Raw genomic sequence first — 16,677 nt, 5'->3', positions numbered from 1 at the left:
CTCAGGGAGGTAAATGACTCTGCTGTGAAGGTAGAGTCGAGGCTGCTTGACCTTGATAGCAAACCTGCATTTCCTAAATAAATATTCAGTGGCTCAGGAGCGATGGTGTGTGCCTCCACCGCCCCTGATAACGAGTTATGTATGAGGCAGATATTTCAGGTTTGGGTCCAGACAGCAGCACAGAAGAGGGGAACCTCAGGAAGCTGAGTTATTAGCTTCCAAACAGCCATTCAGAGGTGATGTGGGTGATTATGTCACTCGGAGTTTAAAACACCAAAATATTAATGATCAAACTAAATTTGGGTTTAAATACATTTGTAGGTCACGTGTCATGATTATTTCAAATCTAAAAAATCAAAGAAGCTCGTTAAGAAGAGATTAAATAAAGAGAACTTCACTCAGCTCCGTTTTTATATCAGCAAATTATTAATTAAAACCAAACTTAATCAGAGACATGTTCAGTTTGGTCCAAGTCGCTAACATGGAGGAGGTGAGGTTCATGAGCTATGTTTTATATATTCTGTAGAACTTTGTGAGTTTGTCTCTGACACTGAAGAAAAACTACAAACGAGGAAGCTAATTAGCCGAAGCTCTACCCCAGGTGTGTAATTGAGACTCATTTGTTTTAACACGTCTGTCGATACGAGTTGGAGGCAGCGACAAATAAAAGGAGCGAACTCTCAAACTCTTTTTGTCAGCTGGAGAAACAGAGAGTGAGAGTTTTACAGAGCGGCAGCGGGTCACATGGTTTCTCTCAAACATTAACTACTCTGATAATTAACCAGGAAACTTTCACATCTTCTGTCTCTGTTTGGGCACAAACTTGTTTTTGGATCAATTGAATCCCTTAAAACTTGTAAAATACCAACTAATCAACAGAAAAATGTCGATGAGGGTCGATTAGATAAAGCAAATTAAATGAAGTACATTTGATTTAGATAGATTTTGAGTTATCCTCCTGAAAAAACACACAAATGGAAAGTGGCGAAAACATTAATTACAAAAAACTATATGTTTAAATACGTGTGAATATGTCAACGTCCGAATTTAGAGCGACAGAACGTTGATGCTATTATTTTTGGTCCGGTCATGATTGGTAGTAAATTGCGGGCGACTTCAATTAGTAACTGAGATCTCGTACGGCTTCATTCAAGGGACATTTCCACAAGTTTAAACAGATGCAGGAATCGAACTGTGGCTCAAAGTTCTGGGTCTGTTCCAAATGGAAACACTTCAACTACACATATTTACAGATGCAGATATTTAGAGTATACCTTTATGATTTCATCCACCACCTTTAGATTAATTGGTTGGTACGCAGTAGAGCACAGATCCAGGTCCTGCAGCCTCGTACACATAAACACAAACTGATACGCTGTTTTTCTACCACTTTAAAATACGTCCCTTCGTTGCAGCGTCCCAATAAAACACCTCCGATTTCCTGTTTTTATTATTTCCGTTTCTGCCGTGAACCTCGTCAAACACACGCGAAATCCGAGCACAGGAGGTGTGAGGCGTGAAAAACAGAAGAACGAACATCACACCTTCCCTCCACGTTATTTCACCTGGAGTGTTACACGCACCTGGGAATGTGTAATTCCATATTTCAATAACTATCTAGGGTAAATTTCTCGCTCCCAGAAGAAAATTTGTCTCACGCACATCCAGCCGTAGAATGAATCTGAAAATACAGAGCGACGCGTCCGTTATTGCTCGACGGCTCAAGAGCTGCTGCTTTAACGTACAAACAACAGTTATGCCAATAACTGCTCTCAGAGGAGTGTCCGTCTCCTCCAGGAAACCAGTGATGACTTCCTCTGGGATCGAAGTCGTACGACTGCGAGCAGAGCGACAGAAAACAAACTTGAAATTTTCATTTTTATTCCCCAGTTTATCCGACTGGATCTGGATCCCACGGGATCTCAGCTCGGTCTCAACCACATGAGGGGGGTGTCTTCCATTTTGACCTCGGGACTTCCTGTCCATACTTATCGTGCAGATGTTCGGCCTCTTGGTTGTTGGACGCTCGCACCGCGCTGCTCTGTGCATCTCACCGAAAGGACAACTGTGTCTTAATCGTAGCTGACGGGCTGAAGAGTTGGACTTCCTCCATAAATCAAGAGTGAAAATCTCTTTACACTTCAGCTCTTGATTCCGCTCACTCAGCTGTCACTGCTCGATGTGGACTCTCGAGCGGTCGCACCTCGTCCTCGCCTCTGCGCCGCAGCGTCCCGCAGCCTCGTCTAATTTGTTTTCTCACCCAGTAATTAAAAATGCAGCATGGACGCGTCGGCTGATCAATGACACCTGGCAGCTACGGAGGGAAATGATCAGTGTGTACATCACAGTCACATCATTGTGTTTGTGTGTGTGTGTGTGTGTGTGTGTGTGTGTGTGTGTGTGTGTGTGTGTGTGAGCACTGAATCAACAGGGGACATTTTGTCTCGAGCCGTCATGCTCTCCATACTTTAAAATTAATTTGATGAAGGTTTTAAGAAGTGACACTAGATGTTGAGAGTGAGTTCAGACCCCAGGCCTGAGGAAGCACATTCATAAAAAAAAAGTGTCTTCAAGAGGGATTTAAAAAGAGTCCACCACTCAGACGTCCTCAGGGAGGTTGTCCCACAGATTCAGGGAAAACGTCCCGGTCCCTCTCCGTCCTCGTCTGACACTGAAGCTGAGCCGCTCACAGAATCCAGTTAGCAGACCACCTCCAGCAGCTCGGAGGTTCAGTGTGCACAGATGGATCGCTCCATACAGGAGCCATATGCTGCTCTGTACATGCATGTGTGTCGCTGTGTGTTTCTGCATGTGTGTGTGTGTATGTGTCTTTAGTGCAATTAGTGGCTCATGTAGAAGAACTTCTGTCCGTCCCCGGAGCTCAGTGATTAAATCTGTGTTGATGAACCTGATGCTGCAGAATATTACAGTTTGTAAATCGTGGGTTCTGTTAACAGCAAAACCTTATTTATTCATTTAACTCGAGTATCAGCAGATAAAATCATTTATATCCTCAGTGTTTCTGTCTCTTCATAAAAGTGACCAGGTGATTTAAAGAGCTTCGTTTAGATCGAACAGTTCTGAGGACGCTGGGTTGTCCCCTCTGCAGCCAACACAGCGTCTCAGTGACCTCTCGCTTCCTTCTGCCTTCTCGTATCTCCTCCCTCCCTCCGTCGCCTTATTTTTCACACTATGTCCTTCTCCCTCATTTTTATCACTCTGCTCTGCACGGGAGTAAATAATTAACACACCCCAGGATACAGACATTTTTTTCAATAGCAGCTTGTGCTGAATTCATTGTCGTGGCTCATATAGAGTCATAGACTGTTATCAAGAACCCAGACCTGCACACGACCTCAGCATCGATAATTCTACCTATGTATTAAAACTATATATATTTTTTAAATTAAACTCTCCTCATTCAACAGAAGCCTATCGAGTAGAATCACGGCTGTTTTCTTTCTTTCCACAGACGAATCTTTCACCATCAGGTTCGAACTCTTTCCATTAAATCTCCTTTTACTTGCAGCTCAATCGCTTACGGTGGCAAATTGCTGATTTCTCACAGTGATGGCAAATAATCGTATTGTGCAACGCCATCACCCGTCAGCTGCAACGTGCCGATGATTCAAGATGTTCCAGATTCAACAAAATTCCATAAATGAGTCCTTGTCGAGGGGGAATATTCTTTCCTGACACGACAGGTAAAATCTTCCCTCAATTATAATTTGTCACTTTCACTGTTTAATCAGTTCAGTCACACGACTCACGTTGGAAATGTTCCCGGCAGCAGAACATGGTTAGTTTGGCGTCTAAACTCCGACTTCATCACTCCCCCAGATACGATCACGTAGATAAAACGGGAGTGATGAGCAAATATTCATAACTGTCTGAGCGTACAGGTGCATGCTGGGACGGTGGAGGGGCAGCAACACTGACGCAGCAGCGTGGGCGGAGCAAAGGGAGCGATGGGACATTTTTGCAGTTTGAATAAACCATCAAATGACGTTAGTTATTAGAGGATTGTGTGTTTTTGGTCCAGACGACGTGTTGCATCACTTATCATGAGCAGATTCACAGATTCTGTTTGAAAGACAAGAAAAAAACCTGTTCAGGTCATTTCACTCTCTAATATTTGGACGGAGTCACGACGACATCTCTCTGGAATAGACAAGGTGCAGGGGGAAGTATCTGTAAGACGAGATGTGGCATCAACCAGACAATATGAATAAATCTGATCTTCAACCCTCAGTCTTCATGATGTTATCGACGATCTGATCTGCACAGAGAGAAAATACCAGATGGAAATGAAATGGGAATAACTCCACGCTGTGTTCAGTTTGCTTTGATGATGCCTCCTGCTTTAGTTTTCAGTCTCCAGCAGAAAGAATCCAGGACACGGGTTCTTCACTGACTCGGTTCAGGCACATCAAAGGGTTCCTCGTGCACGGAGGAGAGTGCACCAGCGCTCGGACCTCAAAAGGTTCTAATGAATCAAATCATACAGAGGGAGGATTTTCATTCTCGTCGACCCCTCTGCTGCTGCTCGATGGAAAACTCAGGTGTTGTGTTCATGCACGGGAGTCACCGCCACGTCTGCTTCAGTCGTGATAAAGAAAAAACTAACGTCACCACATTTATCAAATGAATCAGCAGAGACAACTCCACCATTGATTAATTCAATTATCGAAAAACAGCAGATCACAAAGCTGAATAAAAGATAAATGGTTCAATAATGAAAAATCAGGTCGGGATTCACAGATATAGCTGCGGGACGAGTGTATCTGAAGTGTGTGTGTGTGTGTGTGTGTGTGTGTGCTGCACATTATCCTGAGGGGGAAACCCTGAACTGCAAGGTTTCAAATGAGCCCGTGATTCTCTGAGTGAAGAGACTCTCATTACCTCTTCCCCGAGAGGCCTCATCATCTCTGCTGATGAATAGCGGCGCTGATGAAGCCTCTGGGACGAGTGTGGGCGAAGCAGCTTCAAGACAAAACCAGTGAATCCATGTGTCACCCTGTCACACTCGCACATGTCTCTGCGGTGAGATGAGAGGGACACAGCGCTGAGCTCATCACAGTCTATGGCGAACGATTAACACCCTGACACGTGTGTGTGATCACAGCCGACATCACAGGAGCAAAAACCTGTGAGTGTAATAATAACAACTACAGTTACAGCAGTTAGGAACAAAACATCAAGACAAGAAGCGAATTAAAACAATGTCATTTGAAATCAAAGACAACAGATGAAGAAATATATCAGTTAATAGAAAAGGATAAAAGATGATGAAGGAACTCCATCGATGACTTGTTGCTTTATCAGACATAAAGAGCTTTATAGAATAAAAGTTATACACAACAACTACAATACTTCTACCTCTAAGCACAGAGCAGGTACATACTAATGAATACTGAGGAAGCACTGCCGTTATTCTGAAGTCTGAAGTGTCGGGAAAATAATAAAGTGAGAAGCAAAGTAAAAACCACAGGGTAAATAACTGAATAAATAAATCAAACTATTAAATAACACACTCTTACAATAACGCAGACAAGTGAGACCACATACTACAATCTGGATGGATAAATAAATATATAACATCCATTGAAGAAGTGGATGAATAGAATATAAGTCTTGTTTTGCTCGAGTCAAGTTAAAGGCTGAAGATTTTAAAGTATAGTTGTTCAGACTCTGCTCCTCCGCCCTGAGCCACAAATCTCCCTCCTCACTCCACGACCTCTGCTCCACACACTCTGCTAATCAATAATTGATTTGACCCTTTCTTTTTGGAGCAGTTAACCTTAAGTATCAGCGTTCGATTCCCCGCTCATCGACCTCCTAACAAAACACACTCCTGTGGGAAAAGTGGCTCATCCGTCAGCTGGAGGCAGAGTGAACTCTTCTGTTCCAGCGCTGTTTCTATTCCGGTGTAATTATGCGTGCATTGATTAGCGTCATTGACGGGCTTACAGTAACAAGTGGAGCTAAATTAAAGAGGTTAATTATTATGACTGGGTTTCGGCACATGCCAATATGTGATGATACAGGAGAGGCTGAGCGTGTGGAGCAGTTGATTATCCTCCGAGAGGAGAGTGATTTCACAGTCAGCGGGCTTTCCAATTTCTCTGCAGCTCATGACTCCTTCCCCTCCTCCTCCTCCTCCTCGTCCTCCTCCTGTATCTTTACATCTCCATGTCACTCCTTCCTCCTTTCTCTGTGCCCTCAGTGTCGTCTCGTTCCGGCCCCCTCCGCCTTGCGTGTTCATGGATCCTGAAGTCAGTCAGTTGTTGCCCATATTCACAAAGTGCTGCAACATCCTCCGTCCTTAACTCTCAACGAAGTGCTGAGCGCTCCTCCTTTAAAGAGGAGGCCATGTTGCCCCAATTAGACGGACAATTTAATCTGAGGCGAGGACAGCGGTGCGTCCCACAGAGATTTCACGCCTTATCATTTGAGGAGCAGCAGCAAAAAGTCGTATTTCTCTCTCCCTCCCCAGAGGCGGCGGCAGCTAAACGCGACGTGCAGCATTATGAACAATCTCAATTTAATTTCTGCAGACAGCATTTAGGCTTTAGAGTGTGATTGCTGCTGTCAATCACGACTAAGCTGATTGAAGGGCAGAGAAACTATGATTCTGAAACGACCACATGCATCCGTTAGTTTTCCCAGTTTGCTTATTCCTGCTCAGGATGCTGGAGCATGTCCTAGCATGCACTGGAAAAAAATGCATTTAAAAAACCCTGCGGATTGTGGTCGGATCACGTGCACGTAAGACGACACAGTACATGAAGAGCCATCCGTGGTCCAGGTCGTCGGTCCATTAGAGTATTGGAGGATCTTCATCCATCTGTCATCCTAAAGGACAAGAGTAATCTGATTACATGTGACTTGTAATGTTCAGAAAGATAATTTAACCTTAAATTAAACCACATTCACCTGTTTGTTCTGTTTCAAACAAGATTACTTTAAAAAGAACTGGACCCTAACATGAATATTGGTGAAAGGTTGTGAGTCGGGATGAACTCATTACATTTAAATTTATTTTCAACACTTTCTTTAACATCGTTCTTGTCAGCCCTTATCTCATCTCTTATAAATCTCAGAGAATAATCAAAGGATCTTGAGGAATAACATGTTTAGGGGACTGATGTGAGCAGTTCGATAAAAATCCAGATCTGGTGAAGGTAAATGTTTCAGGGGACTGTTGGTGGAGGTATGAGCTCTTATTAGTTCCAGTCGAGCACAACTTGAGAAAATAAATACAAAGACAAATCTAATGGAGCCGAATTTTTTGTAATCCATTTACTCAACTCTGATGATTATTAAGAACACAATCCAGAGCTGGAACTGGAGTTTCCTGGGTCCATAGTCCAAAAACAAATCTGATCCTATAATCTCCAAACGTGCATTTCATTGAAGGCAGCGTTTCCATGGATTGCCGCGTCATCAGCAGCTGTCATCATTTATTCTTTTCACAATAGATGTGACTGATCAGTACAAATTCTTAAATAATCACGTCTGTAGTTAGACAATCATGTTTCTCTGATTTATTCATATTAACATACATTTTAGTTCCTTTACACAAACCACTTCTGTGAAGACTTTATCTGAGTTTGGTGGTGAGGTCACGCAGGTTTGTGTCTTATTAAGGACGACAACAGTTATGGTTTGAGCGAGGCGCCTCGATCCATTAACCTAACTCCCCTCCGCCCGTCCGCCGACGTGCCGCTAAGTGTTTGGGGAGGAAAACACAAGCAACGAAGATCCTCTGTGGCGCCGGGCCTAAACCGCCTCGTCCCCGCGTCCCCGGCCGCTCACCACGGTGCAAACCAGTAAACAGATATGACAGCTCTCGGCAAGACGGGCCCTTAGTCACAGATTTTAATCTCCCCAGGCGAGCTCTGTCCAGCCGCCTCACCTCGCAGTGTTTGCTCAGAGAAAAGCCCGGCAGCTCAACACAACCCCAGAGGAAAGCTTAATATAATTCCTCCACTTTCAAAGATCTCATCTTTTTAAATCTCTGCTAAGTGGAAGTAGGAATGGAAGGAGGAGAAGAAGAAGGCGAGGCGGCGGTGGAGAAACAGTCATTCGCTTCTCTTACCCTCAATCTCTGCCTGTTTCACTGTTTGTCTCCTTTTGCCTAAATCTGCCGCCGCTCCTGCAGTAATGAGCAGAGCGCTGCAGATCTGCAGCATCACTGCTCTTCATCCTCCTCCTCCTCCTCCTCCTCCTCATCGGAGAAGAGTCTCTGAGGGAGAAGAAGCTGTTTGCCTGGTTTTCACTCTCATTACCGGCCGAACCGAAGGTCAGACTGTCAATACGCTCGGGCATGTTCATCGTCAGGAGCCGGGGCTTTCAAAAGCAGTGAATATAAACAAAAAGAAAATGCTGCTCGCTCCTTAATGTCAAGTTTCAGCCTCAACAAGTGAAGTTTCGCTCACAATGTGCTGAGGTGGAGCGACTGTGGAAAGGCTGCGTTTTGAATAGGAAAACAGTGGACTGACGAGTCGCATGTTGATGAGCTGCTCATCCACCGGTGACGGAGTTTGACAAATATTTCAAATATCATCTTCTGCATATTTATAACTGCATTTAGTAACTTTTCTTATCATTTTCACAGAAAGTTGAAATACTCGGCCCTGAGACTCGAGGACTTGTCTCGTTCGGCTGAAAGATGAGTTTACTGAATCTCCTGCTCATTTGTCATTTGCAAGGACGTGAACACATTTAGTATTTGTAAAATAAATATGCCCGTTCCTCTTTTCATTTAAAACTGGGACCAGCAGCTCCCAGGTCTGATTGAACTGGTGCAGAGTAAAGATCTGCACGGGTTCCAGACGTCGTCCCGCTTTAATACTTAAAGTAAAAGCTTGACGCTAATAAACTGCAGTATTTTCATCTTTTCACAGAAATAACCAAACAAATATTAATCTGTTTGTTTTTTCCAGCAGGATTCAGAATTCTATTGAACAGATTTCTATGAAACTTTTCGTTAAAGATCCCGTTTTTAATTTTCCAACAATTACTGGATTTTGATGAAAAAATTCCATCATGATTCATCACCTGTGGTTGGTTTGAGTTTCTGCCACAGAATATAATGTAATATAATAATATTCTCAGACATGACTTCAATAGAAAAGTCAAACTCATGGTCGCCTGTTGTGATCAAACATTTCATAAGCAGACTACATCCCTTCACATTAAATAACATCATCTCCAGTCTCACACGGTAAATTCAGATTAGTGAACTGCTTCAGAAATCATTAGATCTTTTCATTGTTTCAACATTTCTCTCGACGAGTCACACAGAGTCACACAAAGGTTTGTTGTGGCTTAGCACCAATGATAACGTTGGATGTTCGAACTGGTATTGATCCAAACCAGATGTGGCTCATGTGTGTTAGCATCACCATTGTACGGATTTAGAGTTCAGCCTCAAGGTGGCGCTAATAGCTGCAGACTTTTGGCCTTTCTGCAGCAGAACAAGCTTCCTCTGACATCGAGCGGTGACACGAGGAACTGTGCCGCTAACATTCAGGTGGATGATCACATCCCAGCAGGCCGACGTACCGGGGCGTACAAATGTCAGTGTCACTTAGAGCCGCGGCGTCCTCGTGTCGTTCAGTTTCTCGCCGTCTGTCCGCTGGAAAGGTCACCTGCTCGGGACGATCACAGCCCTCGCCCGCTGATCTCGTTATCGCACAGATCACATCAGTAAATCCGTCCTGACCTCGTCCTGCGAGTCGCAGGGAGGAGGTGGAGCGGCTCCTGGTTTCTACTGTGTCACAAACAGGAAACTGAGGCAGCGTAAATAAAACTGTGAGAATAAAGAGTCAATCGCCGGAGTTACAGCCTCCACGGACCATTACACAGATCTTTACTGTGTGAGCCAATAACTGTTTTCACTGTGAGGTTGATTTTAATCTACTGATCATGACGACGTGTGAAGTTACATCTATGTTCTTTCTTGATCTCTGTTTATATTGAGGCTGAAACCACTGGTAGAATGAAACTCATCAATCAGGAACCAAGTTAATGAGGTTCCCCTGCTTGTTTACAATAAATGAATAACTCCATCTATAGAAGGAAATCTCTTGTACATTTTACGCACTACATTGATTTAACAGCTAAGAAGCTTTTTCCTGTGAATGTAACTCTCCTGCAGCTTCTTCAGGTGTGAAACACAAACTCAAACTTCTGGATATTTTCAACATCAAATGTTTCATGTAAGTTCTTCGCTCGGACGTTTAAGATAATTTAACCAAAATAGAAGAAAAACATACCACAATATTAGAAGCTTCTGAAAAGGACTAAATAAAAAGAGAAGCTTGTGTTTCCTCAGTTGTAACTTTTAAGTAAAGGCTCTGAATGCTCCTGCTGCATTTTCCATTAATTCTACAGCAGAGCTACAGTAAACAAACGGGACAATAACTGTTAAGTGCTTCACCGGCTCCTCGGGGCCGCAGCGCCGCATTTTACAGTGTGTCCCAATCTATTAGCTTTTGTTGCTACATCTGCTGGGTTTTAAACATGCAACATTTTTATAACTTAAGTGCAGTGATCCTGTGTCGCAGCAAATCTAATATAAAACCTGAAATTCGTGCTTCTTTTCAAAATAAAATCTTCTTCCTCTGCTGCAGCTTTGACCCCGTTGTGAATGCGAGTGAGAACTCTTGACATTTCTATATTTTAAGAGGTGATCCCGGTGCGTTAGCAAACACTCGAATCGTTGGGAAATGTAAAGTCTGAATTTTAATGATATTAAATGGTATAAAAAATGACATGGATGGAAACTCAGGGGTGAAGAGGAGAAGAGCAGGAGGGAAACAGAAACCCCGAAGGATGAATCATTATTTATGAAACAGCTTCGTGTCTTATGTGCATTAGTGTCGAATAGAAAGTGAGCTTCTCTCTCTTTCCTCAGGCGGACGGCATGAATATGAATGACGGTGTTTCACTTAAGAACAACACACGTTCAAAAGCACACACGTCAGTGTACACACACATAAACGCACACGCTCACAAGAAAGACAGTATTTGCACATAAAGACACAGAGACATACCTAGTTATACAAAGAAAGTGCTACACACACACACACACACACACACTGCCTCCGGTGGAGTGTGTGTGTGTGTGTGTGTGTGTGTGTGTGTGTGTCTCCCCACTGAATCTGAAGATGAAGAGCGGTCAGACTATCATCACCACACTGACACTGTCTGTCCACTCGTCTTTTCCTTCCTCCTCTTCTCTTCCTCTGCGGTTCATTCACCTTTAATCTTTCAACAGATCTTCAGAAGTTAATAACCCGGCGTTTTAAAGCCCGGAGTCCAAACACTGAGGCGTTTTCTGATCAGTACTTAAGAGTTTTACGACATCGTTAATTCCCACATAGATCCACCTATTTTCACCCTGACCAGGTCTGATGGGACGGAGCCATTAAAGGCACCTGTGGGTTCACAACGTGAGGAGGCCTGGAGGCAAACTGACCCGCTGACTACCAGTCCTCTAAAGAAATCACTACGGGAACTACTCTGTTCTCAGTGAGGGAAAATGTGAATGAAAAATGTGAAAGAAAGCGAATGATTCAAACCAAAATGTATTAATAATATATAAAAATAATATAATCATAATTATTTCTAGAGCACTTATCCAAATAAAATTACAAGATGCTTTTCAAAACTAAAGGAATAAAACAACACGGACCAAAACAGAGATAAAGAAGGAAACATAAAGTCTGTGATGTGGATGTGAAATATCTGACAGGGGAAGGATTGTCGTTTACGTATAATTATAAGGTTGAATGTTTAAACTGCAGGATCGTGACACAGCGGAGAGAGGAAGTCGTCCCTCGTCTCATTTCACTTCTTTCTCTTGGTTTTTATCATAAATTCCTTTTAGCAGCTAATTCCTTCTGTAATTGTTTTAACCTCTGTGTCCACCATCTTCACAGCTCTCAGTCTCTGGAGTTTTTAATCATTTTTGAAGAATATTGAAGAATTCTCTCACTCTCCTCTTTATTTCAATCGTTCCCTGCGGCTCGCTCTCTCTCGGCCTGCGTCTCGTCCCTGGACGGACAGAAGAGTCACAAACCACATTAACCTTTAAGAGCTAAAAATCAATGTCCTGTTGTTAATTTGTGCTAATTTGCTTCCACTTTACTTTTACAGCAGCCTTCCTCTCTTTTCTATTTTCCTCCATCCTGAATTTTCATATGTCTGCAGGAGAACATATGGCAGCTCTGCAGCCTCCAGACGTTTAATGTCCGTCCTCCACGTCTTCAGTGCGTCTCTGGAGACAGTTTAAGCAGCAGTTGCGATTAGCCTTTTCCTTCAGCGTACAGTTGGAAGGATAAACACGCAGGAACCTAAAGAAGACGACTCGCTGCAAAACCTGTTTCTCATCAACTCGCTGCAGCTCAACATTTGGAAAACACACTTTAACTTCACACACTGTGGCTTTGACTGAATCATCTGGTGCAGATGCTTTTTACTTTAAGTTTAAATGTCAATGACTGTGTGCATTAATGTTTGTTTCAAAACTAAAACTACTGGAATCGAATTGGTTCTGACTTGAAGTCCTTTTTTATTTCGGCATGAGATACTTCAGTGTGTGTGAGGCGCAGCATTTTAAATAAAAACTGCAATCACATTTTAGAAAACACATTTTTTCTATTCTATATGTGAGAACCAACATTTTCTCTAGAACCCTCAGCCGCAGCAGAAACAAACCAGGACTCTGCAACTGAATCATTTCTCTCCTGTGATTTCTTCAGAAACGATTGTTCTGGTTGATTGTTCAAGAGAAAACAAACATTTCCAGATTAGCTCTGTTACAGTCGCACAGTTCAGGGAAACAGCACAGAACCAAACAGGAGCCTGGACGACAGAGTCGAGGATTTGTTGAAATCGGCTACTTGAGATTTTTGGAGCATCGTTGACCCGCGTTTCTCCCTCAGCCGCCGGCGTCTGTGATGTCGGAGAGAGAGAGGCCTCCTCACAGCGTCTCAGAGCAAACGCTTGTGCATGGGTGGCTGCATGGTTATCATCGCTCAGCAGTGTGTGTGTGTGTGTGCGTGTGTGTTTGTGTTTCTGTGTGTGAACTGCTTGAGAATCTGAAGCTGTGTTTGTCCTCTTGTTATTTTATAATCTCATGTAGATAAATCAGTCAGGAAATCCATAATGGAACCGAAACTCAAAGATTTCAGAGGTTGTGTGTGTGTGTGTGTGTGTGTGTGTGGTGGTGTGTAGGTGTGTGTGTGTTTTTGTACGTGCATACTCAAACCTGAAATTCTCACTCAGCCAGACAGACCTCCTCAAGGGGGAAATGCATTATGGATGGCAACATGTCGCCATCAATAGGCCACTGGAGTTGGGGGGAAAAAGCCTTTAGGTCTCCTGCCTTGTTCAGAGTCTATGAAAGGTGAATGGATGAATCAAAGGGTCCCGGGTGGAGAGATGAATGGAAGGAGCCGTAAACAGGTGGAGGGATGGATGAGCAAATGGTGTGAGTGAATTAATGTATGGATAAATGAAAGGATGGACTGGAAGACAGATAGATGGAAGGATGGTGAAGTGGAGGAGTGGATGGTTGGTGGAATGCATGAATGCATGAATGGATGAATGGATGAGGAGGCACTTGATTTCCTCACCACTTAAACATCGTACAAACGATTTACTGCATCTCGGCCCAAAGCAAAGTTTTCAGCGCTTTGATCGGTGAATATTTCCAAAAGTAGCTTTCATTTAAAAACACAGGGCGCAGGATGAAAAGTCTCAGGAAGCTGCTCCCACGTCTGAAACAGAAAAAACTGAATCAACTTGTCAAAGGTTATTTAAATAATAATAATAATAATATTAACCACCAATGTTCATTCAAACTGTCTCGAGCATTTTTCATCCCTCCAACATTTAGTTTTCCTCCCTCACTCCCCCCCACCACACACCCACCCACCCACCCACGTCTCCCACCCTCCGTCTCTGTGTTTCCCATTACGACTTCTTGGCTAATACTCGAGTATCTGCCTGCGACGCTGATGAGACCCATTAGTGTGAGTGAGCCGCAACAAAGGAGGATCACAGCTCTGCGGTGTAATGTGATGAGCTTCCTCTCTCTTATCAATTCCAGGAAACATTAAAGTGAGTGCGGCGGGAAAAACTCTCATTTCATTCACCCATAACTAAATGACACAGACGGGTTGATAGTCCCCGGACTATTGTGAATCCAAATTACACAAAGTAATGAAGAAAAGCACTTTTAAACTGGAGGTAAGAAGCCAGAGACGCTTTGAAATCATCTTTAGGCTTCTTTCAAGTTCGCCTGCATTTTGCACGGTGAGTCGTACTTTCACAAAGTTGCCGGTGTAAATTCATCAGCCGGAGAAAAACAGACATATAAACCTGTCCCGGGTCTTTTAATTACCACTCGCTTTGATGAATCCACGCTGGTTGTTAGTGGAGAAGGTTGTTCAGAGTCCGTGTCCGCGCCACAAACGAAGCTTTCCTCACTGAAAACGTCGGGATGCAAATATCTCATGCACGTAATGTGACACTATACAGACTCATACAGACAGATTAGTTGTGGTTAATGTGCAGGGGACGTGAAAAACATCCACATATCACAAAACTGACTCAGAACTACACAAGAAATGATCCAGAAACACAAGTTTCTATATTTAAAAACGACAGCAACCCTTGTTTTCTACTGGATTTATATATAAAAGCTGTAAAGACGCAGCGACTCGATGATGTTTGACGTTATGTTCTCAAACTAAATAGCGGTATGAATATTGTTGTAGTGTGACAACATGTATTTGTTTCATATCAATTCAAATGAAACTTAATCCGAAGCGACAAAACAAACAAATCCAGCTTCAGAAACAGATGAACAGACAATTTCCTGTCTCTCGGTGCAGAAGCAGATCCAGACTCTAAATTCATCCTCATTAGTTTCTCATGATGAGTTTAATGAGCACCTCAACGGGACGGCTTGGCTTGGCCGCTGTCCTCTGGGTCCTCTGGCATCACAGGCCTGAGCGTCCCCCCGAGAGCAGAAACCGATGAAGCCACATCCATCATCAAACAGAGGCGAGAGGAGACGGAGGAGAAAAGACAGAAAGAGGAAACAAAACAGACACGGGGAGGAAACGAGGGAGGACGAGGAGAACAAAGCGGAGGGAGTTGAGACAGGGTCTCCTGGCGGATGAGGGACAGACGGGGAGCTCACAATTAGCAAAGCCACATCCATCATCCTGCAGAGGAGAGGGAAGGTGACGGAGGAGGAACTGAGAGTCAGACACACGTACTGGAAACAAACACAACTAAACCTTTCAGGGTTTGAGAACTTTATATTTTGGGACTCTCTCGTCCTCGCTGGTCGTCCTGCAGCCTGAGCTCCTCGTCTCCATCTCACCTGCTCTACTCTGACTCTGTTACTGTATTTACAGAATAATCTCACTGACGATAAGGAAACATTCAAATGAATCCTCGTGAATCTTCCTGACTTTGATGATCCTTTGATAACATGTACCAACTGTATTTATTCTCTTCACCACCTTCATGTCAGAGTTTGAGTGAAATTCTTTGTTAACGATCTTTTTACCTGCAAGAAATAAACCAACCGCTTTTTGTTGCATCGTTAAATTTACATTTTCATGTTCTGTTGCTGCCGTTTCCTGTTTCCTGTTCCTCAATCGAAACCTTTTCCTTAACCCTATGTTTTTACTATAGGGGGCTTTTATTGTGAAACAGAGTTCAACAATAACATCAACACTAACTGATATCAGTGAAGTGTTTTACAATCACACAAAATGTTATTTGTCCTCTCTGTTACTTCCTGACTGGCGTGTTTGTTTGTTGTTTAAAATATTTATTTTATTGTGACGCACGGAATTCAATTTGCTCTGAAACATCCTGACTGTTGGTCCATGCTCAAGAGATAATGAACTTTTTGCAGATTCCAGTGAAAGGATGTAGAAATGTTTACTCACAACCTTTAAAAGGAAGTTATAAAACGGAGAATTGCTGCCACCATCTCCTCCAGTCTTGTGAGCCCCTGGTGCCTGATACAGAGTGAACACCATCACCATTACGGCTCAGGTGGAATACCAGGAGATGTTTGTCAAAGCCCGTAAAGTCGACCATTTGCTTAGTTGAGCAAATTAAATTCACCCAGTTTCCCGGCATCGTGACGCCTGTAGCACAGAAACAAAGGAGGAGAAGACGGGCTGCTGAGAGAAAACCCTGCAGGAGGTTGTGTAAACTCCCACGTCACAGCCTGACAAGAAAATCCAGATTCAGCTGGAGCACGTGTCTTCTCCCTCCTCACCCTCAGCCGAGTCCTAATGCGCCTTGTTATTCATCTCCAGACATCCGCCCCCGGCCATATTTTCAGAGAGGGAAACATCCCTGAGACGCATCAGGCAGCGAGCGGTGTTTGCTCTGCAGCTCGGTCCAGAGGCGCCGCCGATCCCTGCAGACGAGCAGAGCCCGACAGAGCGACGGAGGAGGTGTGAAATAACATTTGTAATTGATGCAGGACATTGAACCCACCGTGTGATGCTGAACACGCTGGATCTGCTCAACACTTCCTGTGACTCTCACCTAGAGGAGGAGCTCCGCAGCGAGAGAAAGAACAGCAGGAGATAAAATCCTGCAAATTATAGACGGTGTAAAATATTT

Source organism: Paralichthys olivaceus, chromosome 15 (genome assembly GCF_024713975.1).
Source record: "Paralichthys olivaceus isolate ysfri-2021 chromosome 15, ASM2471397v2, whole genome shotgun sequence".
In the NCBI taxonomy this organism is placed as follows: Eukaryota; Metazoa; Chordata; class Actinopteri; order Pleuronectiformes; family Paralichthyidae; genus Paralichthys; species Paralichthys olivaceus.
The sequence above is the reverse complement of the archived record's forward strand: the minus strand, read 5'-3'. Positions refer to the sequence as shown.